This window comes from Poecilia reticulata, chromosome 1 (assembly GCF_904066995.2).
Source record: "Poecilia reticulata chromosome 1, P_reticulata-male-v2, whole genome shotgun sequence".
Lineage (NCBI taxonomy): Eukaryota > Metazoa > Chordata > Actinopteri > Cyprinodontiformes > Poeciliidae > Poecilia > Poecilia reticulata.
Window position 1 is genome coordinate 9,225,469 of NC_088830.1, and position 16,288 is coordinate 9,241,756.

Sequence of the window (16,288 nt, forward strand, 5' to 3'; positions counted from 1 at the left end):
GCATCAGAGTTCACAAAGGGAGGTACGGGATGGTAAAGGAAGAACATCTGGCGAGAGAATACACCTACTGAGACCCGGAAAGGTTTATAGGGCTACAACGAGTAACACACACACACACACACACACACACACACATGCATTATCAAACTTTAATCAAAAGAACAAGAATTCGATGGACACAATTCGTTCAAGTATCAGCCTAATAGTACAAAAAAACAAAACAAAATTGCAACAACATAAACCTCATTATATATCCGTAAAATAAGATACGACTGCAAATTTGCATGTCTATTGATGTTTGTGACAAGGTGAAGAAGCTCATATTGCGGTTCTGATAACAAAGACGAGACATTGTTCACCGTAGCATCATTTTCCACAGAGAAATCTGTGCGTACGCTTCCTGCATTTAAATGTGAAAGCGCAGAGAAGGATGAAAGGAATAGCCGGCAGATTATTGCCATCAAAAAGCAGTTTGTAAAATGGCTTAATCACCAAATAATGAAAAAACCAAATAACGAAAAAAGTAATAGCAGCTCTAACTAGCACGTAACGTCGATTTAAAATCCTCGGCTTTGTTTTAAACCAGCGAGAATGTTCTCCTGCTAAGCATTCCCTCCCTCGTGGAGACAGGAACAAGCTTGTTATTTGAATTTGTCAGTTGTTGTTTCAGACGCGCCGAACTGCCATCTCTTCCCTGGACTTTGTCATTAGTGTTGTGCTGTAGTGCTCAGCTTTCAGCGAATTCTTCACATTTGAAGAGCTCTTGATAGCCCATAGACAGTTACTGTCACCAAGGCCCAATTTGGATGTCACTGTGATATTGTGTTTGTCATTTTGGCTCCTGAGTTTAAAATAATCCTCACAAATCCCTGAACTAAAAGTTATCCTCTTGTTAGTCAGGCTATACTTACAAACCAATATACCTGCAGCATCCTGTCCCAAACACAACACATTTGTGTTTTATAGATAGATAGATAGATAGATAGATAGATAGATAGATAGATAGATAGATAGATAGACTTCATTTTTAACAGAAGCAACAAGAGGGAGGCAGAACAAGTTGTTCTCTCTGTCACTCCAAGTCTTTCGTCTGAATGGCTCTGTCAGATATGAGGCCATATAAAAATAATGCTTCCAAATTGTCTTCTCACACATTTCTGTGCATGAGATGATGCTGTGCCGTACACAATTTGAACACACCCCGTCATGGACTTGATAAGACATGTCAAAAACGTCCCAGCTCTCTCGCACATCGTGGACATCAGACTTGTCCACCACTGTTACAGCATCAGTGCAACTTCAAGTCAGACTTCATGTCACAACTATGACCCAGTAACAACAGCACGACAGTGAATTTAAAGTTAGTGTTAACTGTCAGGATCTGGGGTGGTTTGAGTTTGGTGTTTGATTTTTGTTATTTTTGGTGCTTTTATTATTATTATTATTATTATTATTATTATTATTATTATTATTATTATTATTATTATTATCCAGTTCCACATTCTTTCCCACTTCTGTTCGTCCTCAGTGATTCCAGGTATGTTTTCTCTTGTTTCTATTTATTTTCTGTTCTCCTAATTTATCACGTTTCTTCAGTGTAAGTTATTTCTAATGTTAGCATTATTTCATGTTCCCCTGTGCCACTTTCTCCTCCTCTACTATTCACACCTGTAATCAATTAGCTCATCAGCCCAGGTCCATTGTTCCCACTATCAACCTCCCAGGATTTAAGCTCCTCATTCTCACTCATAACTCATAACTTGTTGGTTTATCTTGTTACTCAAGTCTTATCTCGTCACTCCCTCCCTGGTTCTCTGTGATCCCTTCGTGTCTCTAGTTTGGCTTTGTTTCGATTTTTGGTTCCTCCAGACTTCTTGTAAGTTTGATTCTTTTATTTTTTTTTTCATTAAAACCCTCAAAAGAACTGTTTTGTCTCTCACCTGCTGCGATTGAATGCACATGACTTAACATTAACGCCCTTATTAGAATCATGCGCTCAAGGAAGAGAGTGTAATATGAGGAAACTGGGAATGCTGTGGGAGTGCTCATGGCTTAGAAAAATGGAGAGAGAGAGAGAAAAAAAGTCTAACATAGATTTGTATTTGTTGTAAGTCATGTTTGGTCATTTGAGTGTAATTTAGGTGTTCATAAGCCTGCCAAACTGAACGATCAGTTCAGTTAGAGATCTTATATTTCTTTCATGGCAAAATATTTTTTCTAAGACCACCAATAACCACATAGTGTGTGAACCAGCGGCACAACCTGCCACTTTACTTTCATACCGCCGAGTTTATAGTCTTTCAAATCCCTCGTTGAGACGCCGTCCGTCCATGGCAGAGAGCCGGCTGCCCATCAAAGCCAATACAGACACAAAGGACACAGAAAAAACTCCAAAACACACAGAACCTTCAAATGTAAAGGGAATAATCCATTTGGGTTTTTACCATGGCTGTACATATATAACGTAATTACATAGAGAGTGGTGGGCATATAAATCACTTAGGATCTAATGCGTCTCACACATCATTTTGCTCGGTCATTATTTGCTCCAAGGATATATCAGCAAGTGACATGGAGAAACTAAATTGACCAAACTATTTTTCTTTGGCCCGCAGCTGTGAAAATCTCCCAGGCCAGCCTTTAGTGGGCAGAGAGGCTGTAATGAAAAGCCGGAGGGAGGCCCCAAAAAGTCCAGACGAAGCTCTTGTCATTTTCATCTGCATAGGTCTGAACTAATAGCTTGCTCTGTTCCCCCTGCAGATTTTCTTCACTACTTTTGCCTCTGACTTGATTTTTTTGTTGTTGTTTTGTTTCTTTTAAAACCGTAGAACATTGAGTGCTGTTGAGATTCTTAACAGATTTCACTGAGACTGAAGAAAACAGTGGGATTAAATTTACAGGGTTGCCATGGAATCTATTTAGTGGTTTCTGGTCAGTTTCTCGTCATTCAGACACATTAAAACTCAATACAATAGCTTCTGAGAACCTAACTGTGAATATTTATTTATTTATTTTACATTTTGGCACTGTGGTTGGGATAAGAATGATGGCTAACACAATGATGAAGCGTTATTTTTCTCTAAATGAACCAAATAATAAAAAGACAGGCAAACAAAAACTGATACGGAACAAAAACTGAAACTCTGAACTCGATCTAACAAGAAGTCTCAAAAACCTGCTGCAGTTTGTGCTTACCGAAATGTATGGTGTGTAACTAGATGGAGGAGTTTCTACAAAAACAAAGAGTATAGGGCCTTGATTACTCTACTCAGGATAATTATACATTGGTGTGTTTATTCAGACATTAAGGCAAAATACCTAAAAAATTAAACGCCATATTGGGCAATTTAGCTGTTTTAAAAATGTCACAGGAATACCAAACTCTTTGTGAACTCAACCACATTTATTATTTCTTCTAAGAAACTACACTCGTCAGGACACTGCTGAAGTTTATTTGCAACATTGTCGAGACAAATTGTGTCAGATACAGTTAAACAAAAAACCATTGTGTTGTGTTGTGGCGTAAGCCAATGCGTAAACTAAAGCAGACAACCATAAAATAGGATGCTACGTTGTGCATGGTTGTGTCTCGTCTGTCTCTGTGTTGCCCTCAATACATGGTTTATGTATTGAGCGTACGCCACAACGCAACACAATGGTTTTTTGTTTAACTGTATCTGACACAATTTGTCTTGACAATGTTGCAATTCTCCACAACCAGGGAGAAATTGGAGTTACCAATTAACCTGACAGTCATGTTTTTGGACTGTGGGAGGAAACTGGAGTACCCGGAGAAAACCCACCATGCACAGGGAGAACATGCAAACTCCATGCAGAAAGACCGGGGCTGGGAATCGAACCCAGAACCTTCTTACTGCAAGGCAATAGCTCTACCAACTGCGCCACTGTGCAGCCCATCATTATTTACCAAAGAGGGTCATTATATTTGACATACTCTGTAAGGTTAGGTAGATTTAATGAACAAATAAAATTAGGATTTAAAAACTGCTTCCTGTATTTACTTTATCTTATTTGTCTGATATTGTAGTTTATCTTGTTTAGGGTACAAACAAAAAAAACTAACAGGACTCTGTGGGGAGTCTGAGCTTTAATATCTTGTCTGTCTGTTACAAGGGTATCTGTGGAATTAAAATCAATCAAAAAATTAATATAAGTACACTGTATTAAATATATTGGACTCGATGTTCATATTAAAACCGGCATTGCCTGCACATGTATTGAATTTCTTTTAGAACATGATTGGAAATTGGCACACAGAATTATTTATACCCTTCTGACAAAATTATGGACAAGCCTTTGTCTGTACATTAAACAAAACGCATAATTTATGATCATATTCACACATGCATGTTCACTCCAATGTTCACACCAATTTTTATTATTCTAATTTGTTACTTTTGTAAAACATTGACCCTTTGAGTAAAAAAAAAAAAAGAATTTTAATTATCCCTAAAAATCTTGCTAATACTACATTGCTCACATGTACTTAATGTCATGTATTCTCTCATCTTGTGAGATGTGCAGTATGCAAAATTCTGCACTTAAAGTAAAAAAAAAAGGTTGACGGAAAATAAATATTTTATTCTTTACACCTGTTTTTTTCTCTTTTTTTTCTGCAACATGGTTTTCACTTGATGCAGTGAGTCAGTAGCTGTCTGACTTGTTTGGCTATGTCTCTGTTTCACCTGTCTAGTCCTATCTGTCGTTTCTCGTGCTCTGTGCTTCATTTTCAGCACATGTCCGGGAAAAAAACAGCAAAAAAAGAGAGAGCTGCGCCACATCGTGACAATATTCCGGTGACAGAAACTGAACAATCACAACCAGCTAACAATGCCCTGTAGTAAGCCCTCAGAGATGCACCAACAGATCTTCTTTTGGTTCAAAACGCGCCTGGTGTTTTCAGTCCACATAACAAACCCGGGCTTTAGTACCATTCATCCTTCGCCATCCATCCCGCTGGTCTACTTTTGGTCCCTTGTCAGATTAGTTTCACTCTGTTTGTCCAATTTCATTTCAGGTGAACAGTGATTTCACTGCCCTCAGCTCACAGCGAGTGACACAAAAGTGGGAAACTGTCCACTCTGTGACCGTCTGCGAAATTTATAGGAAACGATCATTTTCTTGTGACCTGCAGCATATGACGGAAGTAGAGAGCTGTCAAAATTAGATTTTTTTTTTTCTTTTCTGCAGGGAGATGAGTTTGGCTTTAAAAGGTCTCCATAATTTTTGATTTAATAACCAAAGTTGTTCCTGATGTGTCATTTCTTTGCAGAAAAGTGTCATTGTCTTTAATGACATTTATTTAGTTTCAGCTCTCAGCAACAATTGCCATCTAAGTTGAACTTTACAGGACAAACAGGTCCAATTGTTATCAAATTAAACTGAATCCAATTTGCTAATAAATTTAAATCAATGCTAACCTAATCAGTTAGATTTAAATTGAACTATTTACAGTGCTAGGGTTGGGCAATAAATTGATTTGATCAATTAGTTTTTCTGCTTTTGGAGATTTCATTTTTGGAAAATGTAGATTTTTTTTTCTTTCACTAATGTATTCTTAGGTCTCCATATTTAGTACAGCCAAGAACTACCATCTTGTTTTACAAGTGTGTTTTACAGCTTGTATTTATTCTGGATCAACTCAAAGAAAGGAAGATTGAAATAAGAAATTTATATATATATTTTTTTTTTGTCATTAATAATGTTTTTAAGGAAAAAAAATGAGGGGACAAGGAATTAAATTGATCGAAAATCGAATATGGTATAAAAAAATCTGAGGTTTTATTTTTAAGCTCTACATGATTAAATCTTGCTTAAAATACAACATAGTAAATGCAGGTTGTTAGAAGCTTGTTAAACTTGACCTTTTATGGTAATAAAGTATACATTTCTTCAGTCTTTAAGCTACTAGTTACTTTCTCAGCCAACAGACTCAGACCATCAGGTCCATTTGATAGACCTCCTGTACCTGGTCAAATTCATACTTGACCAGGTATCAAATGAAAAAGATAATGACTTGTGTGTTTTAATAATGTTTCATTACCTGCGATCCACACCTTCCTCTGGATCACAGCATGTCATCTGTGTTTTGATTGTTTGCATCTACTGTAAAGCACGTTGTGGTTTTCTGTGAAAGATGCTATGAATAAAATTCAACCATCTGTTAAAAAACAGCTGAAAAGTACTTAGTTTTTTCAGTCTACACACTCGAGCTCCACGCATCTGGTGCTTCTTTTTCTCCGATTTGTGTAGGATTTTTATGTATTGGTCTTCAGGCTAGACATTGTAACTATTAATCAATATCATCGTTATGGTTTATACCTTCGGTAAAAATTCTGCCTGATTCCAGCGAGCACTCAAAGCGAGCTATGAGTGTTATGCTGTCAGATCTTTTCAATGTGGATGAATACTCAAAAGGCAGTAGAGCTGCCAACTTTGGATCCATTTCAAGACACTTTTTTCCCAGCTCACAGTGCTTACCTGCATAAATTAAGAATTTTCCAAACATAAAATATAAACGTGTACTTTCCTCAAGTACGGTGCATTCTAACCAGTGTCTGACGTTGCATAAATTACTACCTCAAAATAAGACTGAACTCTTAGCAACTGAATCTGGAATGCCTCAAAAGCCATTTCGACGCATTTGCATCCTTCTTCGATGCGAATCGTGGCAAAAATGATAAAATGTCAAAATCCATTTTTCAAAGTTTTGGCTGCCGTGTGCAGCTGCTAACTTTTTCATGCGTCCAGTTCCCTCCAGAAACTCCCTGAACAGTACATTCTCGATAAGACAGTGGTGTGATGAAATACTGAGCTGCTCGTGTGGACAAGCCGTCTTTTTGAACAGGACAGACAGTAGTGCAGATAAACAGATCTGCAGAGTCATGCTGATCCATCCTGAAGGATTTCTCGCAAAGTGATGGGCCTGTGCAGAAACTACGTGTCCCGTCAAACGTTCGACACCCGACGCAAAGCAATGAGATGCATTTCAAATGAACCGCAAAACACGAGGGTCGGCAATAAAAGTATATCTCTGTGTTTTGTCACTGTAACTTACAGTTTAAGTGATTTTTAATTGCACTTGACAAGCGCACATCGTCTACTGTGTCAAGAGTCATGTAATATCCAATCAGCCAAAGCAAAAGAGAGTGAGCATGAATGAGGTAGAACACGGTTACGGCTTGTGTATTGCACATTTAAAATCAATTCATGTATGAAAGCTACAGCTGTAGCTGCCAAAGACAGCATATATTATTAACTAGCTAGAGGCACAAGATGAATACTAGATGACTATTAGGCATTAGAGGAGTTGGGAATGTGATGAGAAACAATATAGTGGCGAATGCTCAAAAAGGCATCGCGTGGTTCAACGCATCCCACTTTTGAGTAAGTGAATTATTCAAAGCAGAATCTTTTATTGTGGGGAGTCTTTTGTACATCTAGTAGAAAAGATGATGACTTGTGTGTTTTAATAATGTTTCATTACCTGTATCCTGGATAGAGATTGGTAAATTTGATAAACTTAACGGTCCACAATGGAGTATTTGCATTTTTCCAATAACGCGAATCCATTGTTGGATTCGGATGATCCAACATTCTGCTAAAGTGCAGTGAATTCGAGCTTCAATGATTAGTTGAAACTGCGCAATAATTTGGCTTTAGAACCCTTGAAAAAAGCTGGTGGCAGAAATAGCTAACATATAACAGCGTAGTAGGACATAATAGTGAAACGTGGGGAAAAAAAAAACTTAATGGCATTAGGAACATTTTGTTCCTAGTGTCACTAGCGAGTGCTGATTTTGCTTCTTCACCATTCCATATGTTTGAATTTTTAAATGTTTCTTGTAGTAAGTAGTTGAAAGAAGTTGGACATGTTTTTCAACACTAAAAATATAAAGTAATTTTTTATGATTTTTTTATTGTCTGCTGCAAAGAAATGCTGTAGTGTAATCATTATCAAAAGCAGAAATGCTCAGGGTTATTTTGGTTGAGGACTGTAACCTGTCCAAACAATGGATCAGTAATTACAACCAACAGAAAGGCAGTCTAATATGCAATATTGTGAAAATATTGTACAATTTAAGGGGATTATACACTGTATTCTGCCTTTTTAAAAATACAGAAATATTGAACCATTCTTTAACCATTACAAATACTCTGAGTGCCTGAACATGCACTGGTTTGTTTGCAGCCATGGAAGTAGAAGGGGAACAGATAGCAATGTGTGGATAACAAATGGGGTTGTGAACTGACAAAGGAGACCTTTTTGCTTCTGTAACTGAGACAAATATTACAAAAAAGTGCTTGAATGAAATTGAGGCAATAACGTTGGGTTCAGCGTCTTGCCGGGGTCTTTCTGTTTGGAGTTTCTTTATGTTCTCTTTATGCAAACATGGGTTTTCATTCCATTGGGCATGTCGGGTTGATCTGACGTTGTAGTTCCTTGAACTGCATTTTCCCTGCGACTGACTGGTGATGTGTCCAATGTGTACCGCTCCCCCCCCGCCTACAGATCTTAAAAACATATCTGAGTTATTAGGAGGTATAACTCTGGAAAAACAATCACAACTTTACATTTTAGTGAGTCAAAGTGTGATGAATTGTTAAATTACTCCTCGATTCCTTCTTTTTCCATAATATAAAACTTTATTTGCTACTCCCCACGATAAGAATAAAAGTTGAAGTTTTGAAAAAAAAAAAAACATCCACCCGTGAACGTCGATTCGAATGCGTTCATGAACAACACGGCATAACGTGTACCCGGGTACGCAAAGCAGGATTCTTCTTAGATTGCTTGTTAAGCTGCAAAACCTTCCCACGTGCCCATCATCATTTGTTCCGTCTAAGCAGGCACAGCTGCGCGGTGGGATGGCGATGTCAAAACACAGATGACTTTGTCATCAAAGCGTTGACATGATGTAATGCAGCGCGACTGTCTATCAGTGAACTGCGTCTGTCTGGGCAAAAACGGATCAAAGCCGATGGCAGACGGAGCGGCTGGTCTCTGCGAATGGTAGCACGGATGGTACTTAATGACTGCATGGTGCGTTTTATTTACAGATGGTGGACAGAAGCCTCTGCTCTTGACGGAGACGAAAGAAAAGTAATTTTGTCCAAGCAAAGCATTTCTGATTTAGTTGCAGAAAGAGGAATATAAATGAGCTGCTCACAGCACCGCTTCATCCCTTCTGTGATAAGAGAATATTGACTGAACGGCTGCTGTAAACTCAATAATTGTAATATATTTATTGAATGAAATAGCCCATATGTCATTATGTTCAAATCAAGAAGGAAAGGATGGGACAAAAGAGGCTATTACACATCGAAAGCGTGAGTGTAGGATCTTGAAAGTACCTTGAAAAGTTAATTACATTTTTAAAAGACACTATGTGGTCCTGAGATGTGCTGTCAGAGTAAATAGTTATAGTAAAGTGATGGCATTGCAGTCACTGCGTCATGGTGAGAATTTATTTTACTCTCTCCTGTTCAAATGCTGACTACTTGGAAAACGCTTGCAACTCTTGTGTCTGGCAAAATAAAGATATTTCCACAACATCTTACTGCTGTTGATGTGAGGAGCGGCCATATTGAAACGCAAAGTCGACCTTACAAATTGTAACTGATGGTAGTCAGATTTTTACTCAGGTTTCGAGCGGGAAATCCAACTTCGGAGAGCGATGCAGTTTATTTTTCCAACTGCAAAGTTAGAATTTCCCAGTACAGAGTATAACAGGAATGCAGCATTACCTTTTTTTGACCTACTCTATACATATGGGATTAAGCCTCAGCAATCACCAAGTGTTGTACAGAAATAGTCATTATAGTCTAGAGCAGACAGTAGCTACATTAATTAAGCTTTAGATACTTTAAATCTTTAAAAAATGTAAATAAATTTACATTCTTAATCTAAAAGTTATTTCCCCGTTCCCATTTTTGTTAGTTCCAGTCAAAACTTTACCTGCAGTTTTGATAGATATCTTCTTAATTTGGGGCTTTTAATAATTATGCACCCTGCCAAAGGTTGGGGTACATCAATTTGGAGCTTTTTATATTTGCTATTGGTGTTTGGGTGTTTTCATTCAGGCAAATTATACATTTTAGTCAGAGAAACATTTCATAATCTGTGTTAACAAATTGGCGCAGCAACATTCCAGTGCATTTTAGCATCACTACAAATAATAAAAGGTAGCTATATGAAAATAAAACCTCAAAGTTGTGGTTTTCACATCTTCATCTTCTCAGCCTACACTTTCCTTTGTTCTATCCCTTTTACAGGAAGGCATAATTAGATCAAATTAAACATTATTTGGAAAACAGAATGAGGGACGGCTAATAGACCTGACTGTCAGAGCCGGTTAGATGTTTGTAATTCACTTAACAACCAAGCCTGTGGGACAAAAATGGCGTAATTTGTGTCTGCACACCAGGGTGTCCCAGGTCAATCTGCAGCTTCACGGTCCAAATTCTTGGCTGGGTTGCAGCTGACCCAAATAAAGGATAAGCACTACGTCTGTAAGGTCCCAACAGTTTGCTCAAGCAAACACGGACAAACACAAGTTATAACACTAACGATGCCAACGAGGGTGACCCACCTACCACCAACTCACACACACATACACACACTGAAAAATAGGAAATTTAAATATTGAACCACCAGCGTAATGACTGGAGGATGTGATTAACACAAAGTATTCAATTACTGTCAGCTTGTGAACGTCTGTATCTGTGTCTCCTGACAATGGCTACTTATAGCTGTCTGGTGAAGTGATCTTGAAGGACACAGACAGATCAATGAACACTGATTTTTTTACACACTTGTAAACCACAGACCCATCTCAACTTTAACTTTGCAATGAAAACCGGCTAAGGCTGTCAGAAGAAAGGAGAGGCAGAGGCAAATGGCTCTGCAATAAATGAGATGGTACTTTCTTCCACGATTTAAAAATAGAACATAATGAGTTTCAGCGGCATGGAATGATGGAGCTTCAAGTAAACGCTTAACTATCACATGTGATACTTGTACAGGTTACCACAGCTTTTTCCACTATTGAAAATGATGTAAATAATTTTAAAAATGCAATTTTTAATGAAAAAAAAAAAAAAAAATTTTTTAAGCTATTAAACAATCAATTCTTTTGTTGGCACAGCCCTGGTCAGATATTTTATCCCCAGTCGATCCCCAACCTGTTTCAGGACTAAGAGCACGCTGCTGGCTAGACACATTAAAAATCTTATTGTTGGCTTTTAGTATGTTGACAATAAAAAAGGCTCGCCATTTATAGTTCTTAATATTTCAAAGTGAATTTGTTCTTGATTTGCATTTCAGCTGCTTTAATCTCTGCAGGATGCTTTTCAACTTGACATTAACTAGCATTTTTCTCCTTCGTTGGATTATTCTTTTGTTTGCATACTTGTCACTGGATCCATGCGGTTTCCATTGACATGTTTTTTCAGGACATACAGGATATATTAGCTTTCAAAAAGAGGTAAAATGTGAAACAGCGCTGTTTGGAATCCACATGCTCTTGAAACATGTTAGAAAAACAAGCCCACAAATCTGACACTATAAACTTCTAAAAAATACAAATCAAGACAAAAACCCGTCTCTGAGCTTCCTTCTGTGTCCACACAGCAATTATTCACCTCTTCAATAATCTGTCACTGTGTGACTAAACAAAATGGTGGCATTGTCACACATATTAAAAGATTCTCTTGAAAACCTAAGATTATTCCTTAAAAAAAAATACATATTTACTGTTACTTCTGGCTGTATCCACACCATGTCTCTTAAAAATGTTATTCCCTTCCCATAAAATCATTCCTGAACGATGTATATATATTTTACCTCCCTTTAATGAAACAGTTTTGTGAGACCCAAGCAAGTGAGCAAATCGTCCATCAAAGTAAATTCCAACTGCACCGCTTACTATTCAGATAAGCAGGGAACATCAGTATAAAAAAAGCCGGCGTCGAGAAGCGGGGCTCGTTGCCGAAATGTGGAGAAAATGACGTGCAGATGCCATTAGCTGTTGCTGCTGCTTAACGTCATATGAAAGCACAGCTCAAAGTCTGCACCGTACATCCAGTCCACGCACCCTGGTCGGGTTGTTGTGGATCGGAAATGGCTTCTTTTTGCCTCTGCTTCTCCTTCAAACAGAAGGGCAAACAGCTTTGTCCTTGTTAAACTGGAACAAATCGCCTCAGGACCAGAGCCTCATCAGTATGGATTCACACAGTTAAACTTCCTCATCCAAACCCCTTTGGCTCAGTATTTTGTCCATCCAGTTCTTCAGCAAGGCAGTTGGTCGTGGTGCCAGAAAAAAAAGACGGGAGTCCTTGTTCTCAATCTATTGATTGTCTTCCTGTGACACCAGCTGTAGAAAATTAGCGTGAAATTATCCCAGCCCATGTTTTTTTGCCTGAAAAACCACTAGTAGAGAGAAAGAAAAGCACACACATAGAAAAAAGGAGGGAATGTGTGAATTATTTTTAGGGGTATGAAATTAGAGTCCCCAAAAAGATTCCCTCTTTTTTTTTAGTGATTTCTTCTTCTCTTTCCAGATTATATGTTCACATGCGTATGGAAAAACCTTCATTTTAAAAAGCTGAGATTTTACAGTAGCACTGCAAAAGCTCAAGGATTTATTTATCTTTAAATGGTTTCAAGGTCTCGCTTGAAAGCAACAAGAAAATCATCTGCAGCACTTTGAGTCATTTGCAACCAGTTTGAGCTTTCAACAAATCACACAGGGAAAACATGGAAACGAAATCAGGCTAAAAGCTGCTTGCCTTTTTTTTTTTAACCTCAGAGAGAGAAGGACCATGGGCCACACTACTAGTTGCTAATGAGACCAGTTCCTCATGTTCTGTCCTTTGAATTATTAAAAATGGTCTAAAACATTGATACCGACCCAAAATTCTCACAAAATTATTTCACATACTCACAAATAGCACTGCTCTGAAGCATTTCTTTTGCCTTTTTAACAGAAAACGTTAAAAAAAACAAACAAATGTCTTGTTGCTCTTTTCAGTGTAATTATAAAGCATTTTTCTAAATCTTAATGTGCATTTTTCTAGTGTAGTACCACAAAACACACTTCAAGCTGACTATTGTCATGTTCACATGTGTTACTGTCTTCCGTGTGTGTTCTTTTTTATTTTCATTTTATGTAAATCATTGGCACCTGTTGATGGTTCACCGGCGGGGTGAGGCGGAGCTAGCTAGATTAGCTAGCCGGTGACGCAGCTGAGGTTAATGAGCGTGATGGCGCTTGTGGAGCTACTACTGCTTATTGTTAAAAAATTACAAGAGGTTATTATTGAAATAGAGAAATGGGCATTGCAATGGGGATTTAAGTTTTCAGTTGATAAAACGAAAGTGATATTTACTCAGAAAAAAATAAATAAGGAAATAAAATTGAAATTATATAATGAAGAGTTAGAGCAGGTAAAGTGTATAAAATTTTTAGGATTATGGTTTGATGAAAAATTAAAATGGGATATACATATTCAAAAAGTTGTTGATAAATGTAAGAAAATTTTGAATATTATGAGATGTTTGGCTGGCAGTGACTGGGGAGCAGATCGACAATCACTAAAACAGATTTATACAGGTATGATAAGATCCAGCATAGACTTTGGTTGTTTAGTTTACTGTTCAGCAGCTAAAACACATCTGGTTAAACTAGACATTATCCAACATCAGGCACTAAAATGATGTACTGGAGCATTTAAAACCACACCAACAGCAGCATTAGAAATAGAAATGGGAGAAATGCCGTTAGATTTAAGAAGAGCAAAATTAGAAAATTATTATTTAAATTTGCAAGGCAATAACGATGATCATCCAACTCTGGAAATTTTTAATCCATGTTGGGAAAAAGAAAAGAAAGAAATGAAGAGTTTTGGATGGACAATTGAAAATAAAATAAAAAAATTTTTAAATGAATAATTTTAGAAATTAGTCAAACAACACCAATATCAATTATACCACCTTGGATTCTACCAGAAGCAAGAGTAGATATGTGAATAATGGAAAAAAAAAAACTTACATTGTAATTATTCAGTGCAATTATATTTAAATAATAATTATTAATACATTCAAATTTATACTGACGCATCAAAAATAACTGGGAAAATAGGAATAGAGTATGTAGTACCAGAATTCAATATAAAAATAGGAAAACGAATTACTGATGGATTATCAGTATACACAGGAGAAATGTTGGCAATATTATTAGCTTTACAATGGGTAGAAGACATAAAACTATTAAAAACGATAATATGTTCAGATTCAAGCTCTGCGCTAAGTTTAAAAAATAATCAAACAGATAGTAGGATGGACATTTTATTAGAAATATTTCATACGTTATTCAGAATACAAAACATGGGTTTGATAGTTATATTTGTGTGGGTTCCAGCACATATTGGAGTAGATGGAAACGAGAGGGCAGATAAAATGGCAAAGAGGGCAATTAAAAATCCTATTAGTTTTACAGTTAAAATAAGTAAATCTGAAGGTAAGAGTATTGTTAAAGAAAAACTGATGAAAGTTTGGCAAAAAAGGTGGGATGAAGATAAAACAGGAAGATGGCTTTATAAAATTCAGAATAATGTAGGAGAAAGAATAAATAGAAAGGAGGAAAGAGTGATAACAAGGTTAAGATTTGGACATTCAAGACTTAATTATACACTTTTTAAAATTCAAAAACATAAAACTGGCAAATGTGATTATTGTGATAAATATGAAACCATAGAGCACGTTATGCCATAAATATGAAAGAGAGAGAAGATATATGAAGAGAGAGTTTGAAAGTATTAAGGAGAAGATTAATTTAGATATATTGAGGAAGACTTTAGGGAGTAAACATGCAAATAATTATTCGATTATTTAATAGAATTTAATTATGGTGTGTTTGTGAATGAAGGCGTGATATACAAAGTTGTGCACAAGTATGTATGTTTTAAGTGTGAATGTGTGAGTGTATGTTTAGATAGAATTTATCTAAACATACACTCACACATTCACATCCTCATCCATTATTTATAGATGAGGATAAATATTTAAACCATCACGAACCACACTCCATACCAGTAAGTGGTGGTAATGCTAATAAAAGTTTCTTGCCAACCGCCAAAAAACCGACAAGAAGAAGAAGAGCCATAGACATAATATAAGAGTAGACCCCGCATTGGCTGCTCCGGCGCAGGAAATACGGCGGCCATCTTGGAGCGGTACTCCCTCCTACTTTGCTCAATCAAAACAGCCGAAGATACCTGAGCACTGAGGGATATTGTTGTTCGGATCTATGGATTATTGATGTGAGGGCTCCACAGACAGCATTTCACAAGTAAGATGGACATATTATTGTGTATATATTGTGATTAGAATATTATTTTACTGTATTTATGTCCACCAGCGAGATACCAGCTAATATTAGCTACAGTGCTTGGTGTAATACGGGGTTCAGCCCCGCTATGAAGGCTAACTGAGATTCCATCCATCCATCCATTTTCTTGCACCCTTTTTCCCTCAGTGGGGTCGGGAGGGTTGCTGGTGCCTATCTCCAGCCAACGTTTCGGGCGAGAGGCGGGGTACACCCTGGACAGGTCGCCAGTCTGTCGCAGGGCAACACAGAGACACACAGGACACACAACCATGCACACACACACTCACACCTAGGGGCAATTTGGAGAGGCCAATTAACCTGACAGTCATGTTTTTGGACTGTGGGAGGAAACCGGAGTAAATGCCTCAAAACAATTAAACAATCACATCAAAAGTTAGAAACTCTGTCTTTAGTAATTTCTTTGATTGCCAAATATATTAATGTGTGTGAGAAAATGTGTCAATGGCAGGTATTAACTTAAAATACTTTGTAAAACAGCACTTTTTAAAGTTCGGTCCATTCACTTGTATTGCCTTACTGGCACATATTCCACATTCAATATGGCGGACGCTGTTACGTATGGCAGCAACGGGCCGGCCCGCTCCATGAGCGTCTACGTATTAATGTCTATGTTCAGTCTGGTGTCCATTTTGTTGTTTTTTTTTGTTTTTTTTTCTTCCTCCATATTTCAATATGCATACGTATTGTTGCGGTTCGACTCCCGGAAACATTCAAAGATGAAAGTCGGGTACAAGCCAGGTTGAGAGTAGCTGGAAAGTAAAACTATGCAAAGACATGCAAAACATGAGTATGACGCCTCTGCAAACTCACATTTGTTTAAAAAACAGGACCCTTAAGAATGGATTAATAATCAAAGA

The 16,288-nt window shown here is 37.3% G+C and overlaps 2 protein-coding genes across 8 annotated transcripts in view; both read left to right on the top strand.

Moving 5' to 3' along the window:
• The window catches only part of LOC103469533 (uncharacterized), a 479,729-nt gene that overhangs the window by 221,103 nt on the left and 242,338 nt on the right, over positions 1 to 16,288 (top strand). The window lies entirely within an intron of this gene.
• The window catches only part of LOC103462454 (zeta-sarcoglycan-like), a 343,126-nt gene that overhangs the window by 116,865 nt on the left and 209,973 nt on the right, over positions 1 to 16,288 (top strand). The gene's annotated exons all lie outside the window — the stretch shown is intronic.